A 12,044-nucleotide genomic window follows, 5' to 3' on the forward strand; every position below is an offset into this window, starting at 1 on the left:
CATTCATAGGAACGTTACAGAACTGGAATAACTCCCTCTAATTTGCTAACAAGCATAATCAAAATCATTTGCCTACACAAGGCCCTGCAAACGTCCTTAGAGTGTGAGCTGCAGAAACAAGGTGCGGCCTTTTTTACAGCGCCACATAACCAGGTTAAATCCTGACTACGGGTGCTGTCTGCACGGAGTTTGTACGTTCTCCCTGTGACCGCGTGGGTTTTCTCAGGATGCTTCAGTGCCCCCCCCCCCCCCCTTCTCCCCAACAACATTCTAAAGATGTACAGGTTTGTAGGTTAATTGGCTTCTGTAAAATTGTCCCTAGAGTGTATGACAGTGTTAATCTACACTGGTCGGCATGGATTCACTCAGTGGGTCAAAGGGCCTGTTTCCACGCTGTATGTCCAATCTAAACTATTACAAAAAACGATACAAAGTGCTGGAGTCTCTTCAAGCCTTTTGGTTCACATCTGTTTTAATCTCTGGCCTGTTCCAATAATCTGCCCAATAACCCCCCACCCCGCCCCTCACCCCCAACTCCCACATACAAGAAGAAGGGTCCTGACCCGAAATGTCGCCTTTCCATGTTCTCCAGAGATGCTGCCTGACCCGCTGAGTTATTCCAGCACTTTGCAACCTTTACAAGTGTGAGCTGATATGAAGAACTGCACCTCATGATGTGGCATAATTAACTGCAAACAAAAAACTTTCAACGTAAATGAAACTGACAACCAAACGCAGTGTCCAAAGATCTCACACATCCTTAAGTTATACCTCTGACTGTCCATTTGAACCTGTCAGAATATTTTAGCTACAAAGGTTGATTGAGGATGGGAGCCCATTAAAGAGGCAGTCCTTGGTGTGGGGCTGTTAACAGAATGTGATCAGTGTCTTAAACGAACTTTCATCACTTTTTCCATGATGTTTTAATTGAAGCTTTCAATGTTTAATGGTGACATTTCATCCCAAGTGTCAATTAACAGCAAGGTTAGTTTATAGTCACGTGTACTGAGGTACAGTGAAAAACATTTGTTGCGTGCTAATCTGTCAGCGGAAAGACAATATATGATTACAATCGAGCCATCCACAGTGTACAGATACATGATAAAGGGAATAACATTTAGTGCAAGATAAAGTCCAGTAAGGTATGATCAAAGATAGTCTGAGTGTCTCCAATAAGGTAGATAGTAGTTCATGACCAATCTCTGGTTGTTGACAGAATGATTCAGTTGCCTAATAACAGCTGTGAAGAAACTGTCCCTGAATCTGGAGGTGTACATGTTCACACTTCTGTGCCTCTTGCCTGATGGGAGAGGGTGAAGAGGGAGTGACCGGGGTGAGACTGGTCCTTGATTATGCTGATGGCCTTGCCGTGGCAGCGTGAGGTGTAAATGGAGTCAATGGAAGGGAGGTTGTTTTTTTGTGATGGTTTGAGCTGCATCCGCATTCTCTGCCATCTCTTGCAGCCTTGGATGGACTGTTCCCAAACCATGCTGTGATGTATCCCGATTAAATGTTTTCTACAGCGCATCTGTTGAAGTTTGAAATGTATCATTTGTAAAGGCGAGAAACGGTTGGTTTGGACAATCCTAACATGGTACGTAATTGTTTCTCCAATGTATCTATCACGTGCTGATTACAACTTACGTTTGAGATTTGCTATAAAACTTTCTTCCCATGCTTTGTCACGCACTGCCTGAGGGGAATCAGTCCCATTGACCTAAAGACCTTTACATTGGTAGTGTGCACGAGGATTATTGTGTTAAATCCAGATTTTCAATGTGATTCAGTACCTATGTTAAACAAAAGCTTTACCAGCTTGCCTAGAATTAAACACCTTTTAACCCTCTGTATCAAAAAAAATTCTCGGCGGTTAAATCCTTGTTTGCACATTCAGTAATGTTTTACTTACACTCCATATTTATCAAAATTTAAGCTTTCTCTTACAATTTATGGGGAATAAAATCTGAAAAAAAATAGATTTTATATGTTCATTTTATGATCAAAATAAAGCTGTCTGCTAGTTAAGTCTTGTATCATTTTCTTGAAATTTGGTTTGTACTCACAATCTCTGATGAAAGTGTTTCAGCAGGTCTCCTTAATAGACACAAAATGCTGGAGTAACTCAGCTTTTGTATCTATCTCTGCCTTCAACGTCATTCTTTCCTTTAACTAGCATTTTTGTTGGGAAATGGATCTATATCAAGTAGATTCACCAACTTCCATCACAGTTCAATGGTTCAACAGTCCTTTACTGTCACGTGTACTGAGGTGCAGTGAAATTTGATTTGCCATGCAGTCATACATAAAAAATGCAACAAGATACATAACTACATAAAGATTAAACATAGACTTGAACATGTTTGTCCGTATTTTTCCGTATCGTATCCCTGTTCGCATTGCGGCCTAACATTGAGGAGTTGGCGGCCTCTTGCTGAGGATCGACTTTGGGAGCTTAATATCGTGGAGCTGGCGGTCCCTGTCGGGGATCGATCCTGGAGCCTGCGGATTAGGTTGGTTAGGGACCAACTTTGGGAGCTCCAACCGCAGGAGCTTCGACCACCCTGACTGCAGATGGTTCGACTGCCCCATCCGTGGGAGAATAAAGAATGAAGACTGGACTTTGTTGCCTTCCATCACAGGGAGGAATGTGGGGAATCCACTGTGGTGGATGTTTATGTTAATTTTTATGTAGTTGTGTGTTTTGCTTTTTTTAGTATGACTGCATGGTAAACCGAGTTTTACTGTACCTTAATTGGTACACATGACAATAAAATACCCTTTGAACTACTTCCTCTGACAGCTCTGAGCATATAAGTACAACCCTCCCTCAGGTTCTTACTAAATCTTTCCCTGCTCAATTTAAACCTTTGCCCTCTCATTCTTAATTCCCCAAACTCTGCAGAAAGGACTCTGGGCATTCACCCCATCTATAACCCTCACCTCTGTCTTGAATGACTGACTCCCTATTCTGATTCTGGGTCTAGACATCCCAGTCAGTTGCTCAACTCATTCTTCTAGACTTGAGTATATGAACCCTGTTTGCTTAATTTCTTCCCTTTAGACTTACCCTCGCTTGGAAAGATATTTCATATCTGGGTATAAATGTCTACTCTTAAACCAATGGTCTGAAGCTCCTTTGGAAAAGACTTCAACCTGTCACACGCTCAGGATGTTGTAAAGTGTTCGATGGCCAGCTTTGAACTTTCACCGCCTCTGCATGAAGTGCATCAGCCAATTAACACATAACAGGTTGCCACAAATAGCAATCTGATAATGGTCATATATGTATTTTAGCCGAGAGATAAATCTTAAACAACATTAAAGAAAACACCGATAATATCCCAAAGTTGCTTTTACATTTGCACATATTATACACTATAATATAATATAATACTTTATAGCACATTATAACACCCTATACTTAGCAATGTTACAACATTTTGAGATTTTAAAAATCAAGTCTAATTTATCCCATCAGATAAAGCATAAAAATAAGTTTAATTTGACACCTAATTCACTTTCATATCTTCAGTATTAAAAAAGTTATGGCCATTTTCATACTTGGAAATTAGCGTCTTGTTCCCTATTGCTTTTTCATTGACTTAACACAAAAGCTGTGATCGAGAACAGTCAAAAGCCCATAACTTTCTTAAATATTAAGAGAACTGAAAGAAATTTTCAGTTATTATAGATTGAAGCATTCTGAAACAAATATGCAACAATCTTACTTAGATGACTTGAAATTAAAGCATATAATTAGTTAGTTACCTAATTGTAGCTAATTACAAAATTCAATGACTAGATCTAAACATCTATCCATTTTTAAGAATAGATTAACATTTTTAAATAGCCTAAGTGTCCAAATAACATTCACACAAGAATTCACAATATAACATAATTTTTAAATCTTATTGTCATGGGTTTATAGGCCAAATGGAAGGAATTTAATGTTTAATACCTGTAAATTAATGGCCATTTAAATCAGCTTGCGAGTGGGGTTTTCTGGAACGCGACCATTTGTAACGTTGCGGTTGCGGTGATTTAGTCCCCCATATCGGCAGCAAAAACACTTCCGGTTCGTACAGGGGAAAAAATCACCGTTTCGCAACTTAAAATGTGAATTAAATGCATCTTAAGAAACACTTTTATACACATAAATAAACTACTTTCTTTTACCTGTCCCCTACGTAAAATCCGTCCCCGTTGTCGGCGTTAACTGCTTCAGAAGCTGATTTTAAAATCACTCCAGCGATTAACTTGTCGGGCAAATTTTTTTTTAAAACACAGAACGGCCGTCGGAACGATTCTTCAGCAAAAGCTTGCACTCTTAACAAAATATAATCCAGGATGAGGTAGGAGAAAACCGCGTTTTAACCCCCCCCCCCCCCTCAAAACGCGCCATAATCGCGCACACGGCCAGTGGCAGAATTGCAGCACCGCTGAAGGTAAGTATTGTAACATACAGGTGCACAACCTTTTATCCGAAATTCCAAATAACGAAAAGCTCTAAATAGCGGACATTTTTTCGGTCCTTGAAGAAAGGTCCTTGAAAACGCTCACCGAGGGCGGCCCGCAGAGGTGACAGCGTAACCTCCGGTCGGTCATCGAAGAAAGGGGAACTAAATCCCCATTCATAAAAGAGAAGGTGAGGGTATATTGCGCGGGAGGGTTAATAATTGACAATCTGCTGCTGCCTGCCCGCTGAGTTAAAAGGTTCCAACGGTAGACTCACGATACACAGTGTATCGTGAGTCTTGCGTGGGAACTTTTTAACTCAGCGGGCAGACAGCAGCAGATTGTCGCACCCTTCAGTTTCACCCCACCTACACCCCTCTGCTTCCCGGCCATGTGTGTGACCCCTTCCCTCCCCTCTCCAGCTCCCCGCCCATAGCACCGGCGCGGGGGCTTTGCACTGTCTTCACGTCGGCGATGCCAGCAGGTCAGTGCCAGTCACCGGAGACGTCAGGATCAACGGGACACCGACCCCCAGGCCCACTGCAAGCACGGAGATCCCAGAGACCCACAGCCAGCAGTAGCCCAGCCCCGTTCCAACTCCAGAGGAACACGCTCCCCATAGGGACAGAAGCTGATGGTGTGCAAGGTACGTCTTGTTCTTGGGGTGGTGCAGCTCGGGCTATGGGCGAACTGCCACTTGTCGCTGTAGCGGCCCATCGGGGAGCGGATTCCTCTGGAGTTGGAGGGACAGGGAGACACAGCGGCTTTTGAGAATGTTGGGCAATCACTTCCAAAGTTCTTCCCACACAGTCAGTACACCTCTCCTACACTTGTCTCCCGCACTAGGATCATCTCGCAGAGAATGATCCCAGCCTAACCCTCCCTATTCTCTCCTATTCTGCAAGAAAAAACTACATTGAAGACTCAAACTCACGATCGAGTAACTGCCGGGATCGAGGCGCAAACTCGCGACCTTGCGGATATGAGCCGAGCACTCTACCACTGAGCCAGCCGTTAAAATCTACGTTAAAAATCTTCCATTCCGAAAGCCGAAAAATTCCGAATTACGAAAAGTGTCTGGTCCCAAGGCTTTCGGATAAAAGGTTGTGCACCTGTACCTACTATACTACACTATAATAAATACACTATAACACATTATAATACAATGTAATAGACTATAATATACTGTAATGCACTAATATATTAACACACTATAATACAATTTAATACACTATAGCACCCTGCATACATTGTAACACTCTATAACACTATGATACAATATAATACACTATAACATCCTATAGGCGGAGAGGAGAGCTCTTCAGCGCGTCGTCCACAAAGCGCAGAGGATCATTGGGACAGAGCTACCAGCCTTGGAGGGCATCTACCACACACGGTGCCTCAGGAAGGCCGTCAGCATCCATAAAGACTCATCACACCCTTGTAACGGACTGTTTGAACTACTTCCCTCCGGCAGACGTTACAAGGCCTTCTACGCCCGAACCTCCAGACTCAGAAACAGCTTTATTCCCAGAGCTATAGCGGCTCTGAACCGGCCCTGCTGAGTGCCCCCCACCCCCCCTGGACTGTCTCCCTCGGATGGTCACGTCACAAGGCTTATTCATTTATTTTACTTTTCTCTTACATCGGTTGGAAGCTGCATACTAAATCTCGTTGCACTGGCGTGCAATGACAATAAAATATGTTATTATTATTATTATTATTATTATTATTATTATTATTATTATTATTATTATTATTATTATTATTATTATTATTATTATTATTATTATAACACACTATAATACACTACAACACCCTATAACACCTTATAACACACTATAATACACTATAATGCATTATAGTACAATATAACACTACACTATAATGCAATGTGATACACTGGAACACACTATAATACAATTTAATACACTATAGCACCCTGCATACACTATAACACTGTGATACAATATAATACATTATAACATCCTATAATACACTATAATACCCTATAACACACCATAACATCCTATAATACACAACACCGTATAATAAAATGTAATACACTACAACACCCTATAACCCACTGTAATGTACTCTTACAACTGAAAGTGCTATATAATACAATATAACACACTAGAATACAATGCAATACACTGTAATACCCCCTAACATACTATAATACTATGTGATACATTGATACTCTATAACGCTATCTACAATAGTACAATATAATAGCCTATAACACACTAATTCACTATAACACACTATCATACAATATAATTATAACACCCTATAAAACACTATAATACACTAAAACAACATTATAACACACCATAGTACACTATAACACTCTACAACAGCCTTTAACACATTATAATACACTGTAATACACTATAACTCCCCGTAATACAATATAACACCCTATAATACAACATAACGCACTATAAAGCAATGTACTTAACACCCTATAAAACATTATTGCACACCACAACACCCCATTATACACCACAACACCCCATTATACACCACAACACCCCATTATACACCATAACACCCTACACACACCACACAATTTATACACTATAACATCCTGCATACACTATAATGACCTATAATACACAACACCCTATAATACGATGTAATACACTACAACATCCTATAACACAGTAATACACTAACACATTGTCATACATTATAATACACTATAACATGCTACAATACAATGTTACACCTTATAACACACTAATATAATTTAATAGATGACAACACACAATAACATACTAAATGTAACGCACTATAACACCCTCTAACACTATAATACAATATAATACATCATAACACCCTATAATACAATGTAATACACTATAACACCCCATAATACACTATAACAACCTATAATACACAACACCCTATAATACAATATAATACAATGTAATACACTACTAGACTACAACACCTTATGACACACTGTAATACACTATAGCACACTATCATATGATATAATACACTATAATACCTGAAAATGCAATGTAATACAATATAACATCTGATAACAAACTATCATACAATGTAACACGAACTATAGTACACCATAACACCCCATAATACACTATAACACCCTATAAAACAATATAACATTCTATAACGCACTATAATACAATTTAATACACCATAACACCCTGCACACCCTCCCAGTTGACTGTGCCTGAACCCCTCTGTCAGTGGATCACCAACTTCCTGACAGACAGGAAGCAGCATGTGAGGCTGGGAAGGCACAACTCGGACCTGCAGACCCTCAGCATAGGAGCACCGCAAGGCTGCGTTATCTTTCATCTCCTTTACTCTCTCTACACCAACGACTGCACCTTCACAGACACCTCTTTGAAATGGGGGGCTACCCAGTCTGAAGAAGGGTTTCGGCCCGAAACGTCGCCTATTTCCTTCGCTCCATAGATGCTGCTGCACCCGCTGAGTTTCCCCAGCAATTTTGTGTACCCTCTTTGAAGCTTCTCAGGTTTACGGACGACGCAACCCTGATTGGACTGATCCATGAGGGGGAGGAATCTGCCTACAGACAGGAAGTGTCATAGCTGACTTCCTGGTGCCTTCGTAACAACCTGGAGCTCAATGCTCTTGAGACAGTGGAATTGATAGAGGACTTTAGCAGAGCTCCCTCTCCCCTCACCCCACTCACCATATTTGAAGTTCCTTGGAACCATCATCTCCAAGGACCTGAAATGGGGGGCCACCATCGACTCCACAGTCAAAAGGGCACAACAGAGGATGTACTTCCTGCGGCAGCTGAGGAAACACAATTTGCCACAGGCAATGATGGTCCAATTCTATACGGCCATCGTAGAGTCTGTCCTCACCTTCTCCATCATGGTCTGGTTTGGCTCAGCCACCAAGCACGACATCCGGAGGCTGCAGCGATCGTCCGATCCGCTGAGAAGGTTGTTGGCTGCAACCTTCCCCCCATTGACGAACTGTACACTGCAAGGGCCAGGAAGTGAGCAGGTAAGATCATCTCTGACCCCTCTCACCCTGGCCACAAACTCTTTGAAGCACTTCCCTCTGGAAGGCGACTCCGGACTGTCAAAGCCATCACAGCCAGACATAAAAACAGCTTTTTTTCCACGAGTAGTAGCTCTACTCAATAACCAAAAGTCGGTAGCCTTTTTTTGCTCTGGTATTTTATTTCATTCACATGTTTAAACTGTAATGTTTTTATCTTAATGTTTAAGATATAGTTTTATCTTAATGTTTAATAGCTACTGTATGTCGTGTTGTTACGTGCGAGTGGAGCACCAAGGCAAATTCCTTGTATGTGTACATACTTGGCCAATAAACTTATTCATTCATTCATACATTGTAACACCTTGTAACACTATGATACAATATAATACAATATAACACCCTATAACACATTATAATACAATGTAATACACTATAACACCCTGCCTACACTATAACACGCTATAACACTATAATACAATGGTGTATGTAGGATGTGGTGAAGTGTTCTATGGCCACCTGTAGTCACCTTTGTATAAAATACAGCAGCCAATTAGCACAAAGCAGGTTGCCACAAATAGCAATATGATAATGTTCAGATATGTGCTTTAACTGAGAGATAAATCTTATCCAGAACATTGAAGATAATATCCCAAACTTGTTTTTACATTTGCCTGACACAACAGATAAGGCCCCCCCATGGACCAGTTAAGCTTTCAAAGAAGGGTTGCATGGACCATTGAATCATATCCAACCCCAAGGTGACCAAGCCTGCAAAATTCATGCAACTCAATTCCATTTTAAGGTGCTTATCTATTGTTTGAATGTTGTTGAGATTGGAGGTTTCGAACAGATTTTATTAATGAACACATCCAAAAGGTGGTGGTGGAGGCAGATGCGATAGTGGCATTGAAGAGGCTTTTGGATATACAGGAAATAGACAATAGACAATAGGTGCAGTAGTAGGCCATTTGGCCCTTCGATCCTAACCCTAACCCATTCAATGTGATCATGGCTGATCATCCCCAATCAGTACCCCGTTCCTGCCTTCTCCCCTGACTCCACTATCTTTAAGAACCCTATCTAGCTCTCTCTTGAAAGTATCCAGAGAACCGGCCTCCACCGCCCTCTGAGGCAAAGAATTCCACAGATTCACAACTCTCCGTGAGAAAAAGTGTTTCGTAGTCTCCATTCTAAATGGCTTACCCCTTATTCTTAAACTGCTGGGGGGATATAGATCACGAGCCAGCGGAAGAGATTAGTTTAACTTGCCATCATATTTGGCATTGTGAGCTGAAGGACCTGTTATACTGTTCGATGTAACTGTTGTTTTTTTATGTAACTTTTTATGCACAGTTTTGAATTCTGTGCAAGAAAGTGACTCATGATTTAAACCAAGGTTGGTCTGAATGAGTCGAAATTATAACAAAACTTTAGTGAATGAATGAATGAATGAATGAATGAATGAATACTTTATTGTTGCATGTGACAAGTCACAGTGAAATTCGTTGATTGTATACCCAAGGTATGAAAAGCGTCACCACATAAAGTGTAAACCTCATCCATCTTTAATGATCAAATTGCATTAAATATGGGAAACAATCATATTCCATTCTCTGCAGTTCCCCATCCTGTCTAGCACTTGCTCCAATGATGAGTATTGTATACAGGTGCCCATAAAACAGTCCTCCTTCTTCCTGAACTAAGGCTTTCCCTGGACCATGGAGAACACCTTCGCTCAGTCCGCCTGAACCTACCTGATCTCCCGGTTGCTAAATACTAATTCTCCTTCCCATTCCCCCACACCGACCTTTCTGTCCTCAGTCAGAGTGAGGCTAAATGGAAATAGATAGATAGATAGATCCTTTAATGTCATTCAGACCTTTCGGTCTGAACGAAATTATGTTGCCTGCAGTCATACACAGAATCAATAATAACAAAACATACAATAAACACAAATTAAACATCCACCACAGTGAGTTCACCAAGCACATCCTCACTGTGATGGAGGCAAAGTCTTAGTCTCCGTCTCTTCCCTCCTTGTTCTCCCTCTGCGCTGAGGCGATCCAGGCCGAAGATGCCGCTCTCCAGTCCAGCGGACCTCCGTGGTGATGTCGCCGCCGCCGAAAGCCGGAACGCCGTCTCCGCTTCGAGACGGCCCACCACAGCATCAGCTCCGGGCCACCGCCCCCGCTCCGGGTCCCGCAGTCTCCGCTCCAGGCCGCCGCCCCCGCTCCGGGTCCCGCAGTCTCCGCTCCAGGCCGCCGCCCCAGCTCCGGGTCCCGCAGTCTCCGCTCCAGGCCGCCGCCCCAGCTCCGGGTCCCGCAGTCTCCGCTCCAGGCCGCCGCCCCAGCTCCGGGTCCCGCAGTCTCCGCTCCAGGCCGCCGCCCCCGCTCCGGGTCCCGCAGTCTCCGCTCCAGGCCGCCGCCCCAGCTCCGGGTCCCGCAGTCTCCGCTCCAGGCCGCCGCCCCAGCTCCGGGTCCCGCAGTCTCCGCTCCGGGCCGCCGCCCCAGCTCCAGGCCGCTGCCCCAGCTCCAGGCCGCTGCCCCAGCTCCGGATCCCGCAGTCTCAGCTCCGAGCCCCGCTGCATCAGCTCCAGGCCGCCGCCGAAAGCCAGAAAGCCGCACCAGCAAGTCGGGCCACCTCTGCCTTAGCCCCGAAGACGGCCAGCCTCTCGTTGGTAAGTCCTGGCTGGCTCTGCCTCCGGAGCCTCGGGGTCGGTCGCAGGTTGGAGGCCGCCAGCTCCGCCATTAGGCCTCAGCGCAGACGGAGGCAGAGAAGGGGGATACGACACGAAAAAGTTGCATTCCCCCGAAGGAAGAGACAGAGAACATGTTTCACCCCCTCTAACACAACCCAACAAACTAAAACTTAACCAAAACAAGACAAAAAAAACAACAGAAAATAATAAAGACAGACGGACTGCAGGCGAGCCGCAGCTGTTAACAGCGCCGCCACTTCCGGAACTAAGTGAGAGGAACCGCATCTCATCTAGGTGCTCCAGTTTCCTCCCACATTCCAAAGATGCACAGGTTTGTAGGTTAATGGCTTTGGTAAAAGTGTGGATAGGTGATTGATGGTCAGCATGGACTTGGTGGGCCAAAGGGCCTGTTTCCAAGCTGTATCTTTCAATCCATTTTAATCAATCAAGTGCAGAATGTCGTTCTCAGCATTGTAGCGCACCAGTTCCAGAGACAAAGTTTCTTCCAACCGATTGGACATTGCAGTGCAGGAGTAACTCAGCGGTTCAGGCAGCATGTCTGGAGAACGGATAGATGACATTTTGAGGTTGAGATCCTTCTTTAAATTGGCCTTGACCCATGTTCTCTGGAGATGCTGTCTGACCTGCTGAGTTACACCAGCACTTTCTGTCCCTTCGTGCATTAATCAGTATTTGCAGTTCTTTCTATCTACATTTCTTCCGTCCTGCCCAGAGGGCAGTTAATATTTCACACAAAATACAGGCAGCATTCCCTCAGCATTGCCCAGGGACATTTGACTTCTGTACTCAATCTGTTGGAGGTTGGAGGAATTTAAGTTCAAAGCCATTAGGTTCAAAGTTCAATTTTTTT

The sequence above is a fragment of the Amblyraja radiata genome, chromosome 22 (assembly GCF_010909765.2).
Source record: "Amblyraja radiata isolate CabotCenter1 chromosome 22, sAmbRad1.1.pri, whole genome shotgun sequence".
Lineage (NCBI taxonomy): Eukaryota > Metazoa > Chordata > Chondrichthyes > Rajiformes > Rajidae > Amblyraja > Amblyraja radiata.